Raw genomic sequence first — 4,866 nt, 5'->3', positions numbered from 1 at the left:
GTGTTTCCAATATCTTTGGCTGTATCACACATCTCCCCTTTATCATCATCATCGCCCCTTCCTTCCTTCACATCATCCCTCCCCTCTTCATCAACATCAGTACCCACATCATCCCTCCCCTCTTCATCAACATCAATGCCTACATCATCCCTCCCCTCTTCATCAACATCAGTGCCTACATCATCCCTTCCCTCTTCGTCAACATCAGAGACAACATCATCCCTCACCTCTTCGTTAACATCAGAGACAACATCATCCCTCACCTCTTCATCAACATCAGAGAAAACATCATCCCTCCCCTCTTCATCAACATCAGTGCCTACATCATCCCTCACCTCTTCATCAACATCAGACAACATCATCCCTCACCTCTTCGTTAACATCAGATACATCATCCCTCACCTCTGCGTTAACATCAGAGAAAAAATCTTCCCTCACCTCTTCGTTAACATCAAAGACAACATCATCCCTCACCTCTTCGTTTACATCAGAGACAACATCATCCATCACCTCTGCGTTAACATCAGAGACAACATCATCCCTCACCTCTGCGTTAACATCAGACAACATCATCCCTCACCTCTTCGTTAACATCAGAGACAACATCATCTCTCACCTCTTCATCAACATCAGAGACAACATCATCCAGGGGCGGATCAGTTCATTTTATGGGGGGGGGGTCCAAATGTATATTATGAAGATATGGGTGTGAAGGCGCGAAGCGCCGAGCCGACGGCGCAAAGCGCCTAGCTTGCTAGGGGGATGCGGGGGCATGCCCCCCCCTGAAAATGTTGAAAAAAAGGATGCAAAATGGTGCAATCTGGTGCATTCTGAGGATGATCATTACCAGTTTCAGGCAGCCCTCTTTTTTTGTTTTGTTTTGTGTTTGGGATCAGAAATCCCCAACAACAACAACCCCCCCCCCTCCCCCCAAAAAAAAAAAAATTTGAATTTTTTTATTTTTTGGCTGGGGGGGGGGGGTTTCCGGGAACCCCAGAACCCCCCCCCCCCCCCCCTTGTCCGCCCCTGTCATCCCTCACCTCTTCGTCAACATCAGAGACAACATTATCCCTCCCCTCTTCATCAACATCAGAGACAATATTATCCCTCCCTTCTTCATCAACATCAGTGTCGGTGTCACCCCTCTCCTCCTTGTTTCTTTTCTGAGCATCTTTCCTTTCCTCTTCTTACTGTAGTCTTCGCTGCCAATCCGTTAACAATGGAAACGTCACCGAGTCATCAGCGTCAGACTCATCTGAAACACACACACATTCATTGGATAATTATTAACTACCTTATGAACATGAACTCACATTTTGCTGGTGCCTCATTTCTTGGACACAATCTGCAGCAACATCAGATTAGTTTGACATCAACCACTAGCTGACTCACCTAACTAGTGCAACTAATCAGACCTTGTAAACTCAAGATGTTGTTTTTGTTTTATGTGTCATGCCCACTATCAGTCAAATGTGAACAAGGTTATGTGGAACTTCATGCAAAACGTGAAGTTTTTGGCCTTCAGAACAAATGTTCATAAACTGAAAAGGGCAACATTTGCCTTCGGATTTTGTATTAACATGAGGCAGCCACATAAGTTATATTTTACAACGATGGTAGTCAAACACTTATCTTAACAAGAGGACAGTTTCGGAACAACACCAAAATAATGACATTAGGAAAAGACGACACCATGCCTACCCATAATATGGACTGATTATAACTATAGTATGCATCCAAGTTATTTGTTCCTAGCATATAACCACGTCATGTCCAAAACAGACGCTAGTTCTTGGAAAGAAGAATACAAGTAAGCATAGCAGCGTATCATTGCATAGTTAGTTGGACAAAAACAAAAGTTTCCGTATTGATAGATAGATAGATAGATAGATAGATAGATAGATAATTTATTGCCAAGTGTACAACACATGAATGAACATAAAAAATACACGAGGAAAGCAGCTTGCTGTGTGATAAAAACAAAAATAAATAGCATTCATACATCACTGGCGCATAGCATCATAGTATACATACATGGGTAAGACAATTTGGTATCACAGTAACTAATACATACACTATACAGACATGGTGAGAACTAAGAAACTCTAAGAGCTATCGGAACCACAATAAAAGTACGCAGAATAAGATAGGATCCCCCCCCCCCCCCCACTATCAACTACTGTAAGAACTGAACATGTTCCATACTGATAAAATGTACCTCTAAAACAGCACATAAAAATAAACTCTTCCAACACATCACAGTGGTTAAAGAACGACTAAAACTACTAAAACATACTAGATGTGTATTCCGGTAATATAACCAGCTGCTAAAACATAGTCTGGCTTCATCGCGTCACAGTGGTGTCACCATACTTAAACCCACTCTATATATCACAGTATGTAATGTCAGCTACTAAAACCATACTCCTAGAGACAGAGAGAGAGAGAGAGAGAGAGAGAGAGAGAGAGAGAGAGAGAGAGAGAGAGATAGAGAGAGAGAGAGACAGAGACAGAGAGAGACAGAGACAGAAATAGAGAGACAGAGGGGGACGGAGAGGGAGACAGAGAGCGAGACAGAGAGAGAGAGGGAGAGAGACAGGCAGACAGACAGAGACAGAGAGAGACAGACAGAGACAGAGAGAGAGAGAGACAGGCAGACAGAGAGACAGACAGAGAGAGAGAGAAAGAGAGACAGACAGAACGACAGACAGAGAGAGAGAGAGCGACAGAGAGAGAGAGAGAGAGAGAGAGAGAGAGAGAGAGAGCGACAGACAGAGAGAGAGAGAGGGCCGGAGACAGACAGACAGACAGACAGAGAGACTGAGAGAGAGAGAGACAAACAGACAGACAGACAGACAGACCGACAGACAGACAGACAGACAAAGAGAGAGAGAGGGGTCAAAATATTTTGATTACTCAGTGCTATAATTATAGTCTGGTGGGGGAAATCCATAACTTACGCGGAGATTCATTTTCGTTGATCTGCTGTGGTTCCTGGTTGTCCCCTTCCAAGCCCTTCGTTTGGTTATTTTCGTCCATCATGTCTCTCATCTGACATAGATGCATATGATATTAGTTACAACGTAACCCATTATCGTTGAAAGTAATTGTGAGACTCAAGTATAACGGATTATCGAACCATTTTATTTTACGAGCGTAATGAGAGCCCTGTTTTAAGACTACCCCCCCTCCCCTTCCCCTCCCCTTCCCGACCCCCTGTAGATAGACTTGACCCTGACACAAATATCAGTTCCTGCTCCCACTAATGGATATGCTAAAATACTCTCAGCACCCGAGAGGCACAGCACCAGTAACCGGCTTATTAGAATAAAAATGTCACCTGATTGGAAGCAAGCTGTCCATACTGGGGATGTTCCAAGTGAGTCAATTAGTACAGCATCCTCTCGGGTCACATCACTCGCTCATAGTCACTGTAACCAAAATAAATTTAAAATTTTTTTATTAGAACGAATAAAACAGTTTCCATTGTTCCGCTGGGCCTGATGTTGATTACTTAAAAGTACACTTACGTCCAGTTCAGCTGATTTAACTTGTTACACTATTGTTACACTTCATGCAGCATGTACTATCTCAAAGTTACAAAACGTAGATGTTTAACTAAACTTTACTTCATGCACACAGAACGAACCAAAAGTTAAAATCTGCAGTGATCAGTCATACCATTAAACAAACACAGCCAGTTTTCAGGTCCTGTGGAGGTTGCATGGTGAGTATACATAGGCGTAGGACTTACACATCCAAAGATGGGGTGGGAGAGGGAGGAGATGATAGGGGAGAGGCGTTATCACAGCTGACAGGTAACAAGAAAGGGGGTGATTTATGAAGCCGTCCTTATCTTGCAGTGGTACTGTGTTTACTAGCAGACTTCCTTTTTCACTGTGGATTACAGTTTCCAGCAGTGTCGACTTCTCCAAGGGATAACATTGCTAACGGCACCAGGAGGAAGATCGGGTTATTTATTGTGTTGTTTCGCATGCAGGTGCTGCCCCCCCCCTCCCTTTAGAAAAAAAGGTGCCAAGCTGTTGTCTTATTAAATAAATAGACAAAAAATTCCAAAGTGCTGGCAATTGCCTTCAATCGTGTGAGTTCCGGTTGGATTAAGATCCCGGCCTCAAGTCGTCAATGTTACATGTTGTGATTTTGATTCCTAAAATAAGTAAAACAGCAAAACCTTTTGGAAACTTTTACCAGAGGTTTACATCTCGATTATTCCTTTCTCGACGTTGTAACTAATAAATGTGAATATTGCAGCCACATCTTACAATAACTTATGATAAGAAGAAGAAAAAAATTAATACGGCAACAAATTCTATCATAAAAATTAAACACAGGAATATACAATCATATAATCGATGCACATTCAAATAGATCAATTACTTTCAATTACAAAAACACAAATCAACGTCAGGGAACAAGGACGCTAAAATCTATTTTGTCTCAACCTCCAATTAAAAACAAAAAGTTAATTAAATAAAACACAAACTTACTTGATAACTTGTTCTCCAAATGCTGCTAACCGCATTCAAACAGCATTCAAGTCAGCCAGAAAAATGTGATAACATTTCCACACTGCAGGCCGATGGCACTGTGTAGCATCATTAGATCGGAATGTGCCACCATAAGCTTATCACATTGTAAAGACAAAGCAGGTCTCACGCGATAGCGCAAGGCGGGAAACATGGATGCTTCCGATTGGGCAAAAATAAATGCAAGTCTTCTGATTGGTTAGGTGAAAAAGGCAAGGTCAAGGTGAAGCAGAGGGAGGAGTGTAACATTTTCCAAGACCTCTGTTCCCCGGCAAATTGTGTAAAAGTTACACACACCGGATGTGGAAAAAATTATCTT

At 42.3% G+C, this 4,866-nt stretch overlaps 1 long non-coding RNA gene across 1 annotated transcript; it reads right to left on the bottom strand.

Moving 5' to 3' along the window:
* Nucleotides 1–1,029: 1,029 nt before the first annotated feature.
* Nucleotides 1,030–4,612, bottom strand: LOC138954179 (uncharacterized). The gene is made up of 4 exons (XR_011451742.1): nt 4,509–4,612; nt 3,341–3,431; nt 2,961–3,051; nt 1,030–1,255 (listed from the first exon to the last, which is right to left on the bottom strand). It is a non-coding gene; the product is annotated as an uncharacterized lncRNA (long non-coding RNA).
* Between the last annotated feature and the right edge of the window lie 254 nt (nt 4,613–4,866).

This window comes from Littorina saxatilis, unplaced genomic scaffold (genome assembly GCF_037325665.1).
Source record: "Littorina saxatilis isolate snail1 unplaced genomic scaffold, US_GU_Lsax_2.0 SUPER_14_unloc_1, whole genome shotgun sequence".
In the NCBI taxonomy this organism is placed as follows: Eukaryota; Metazoa; Mollusca; class Gastropoda; order Littorinimorpha; family Littorinidae; genus Littorina; species Littorina saxatilis.
Note: the sequence above shows the minus strand (reverse complement) of the source record. Positions and strands in the feature narration are given on the sequence as shown.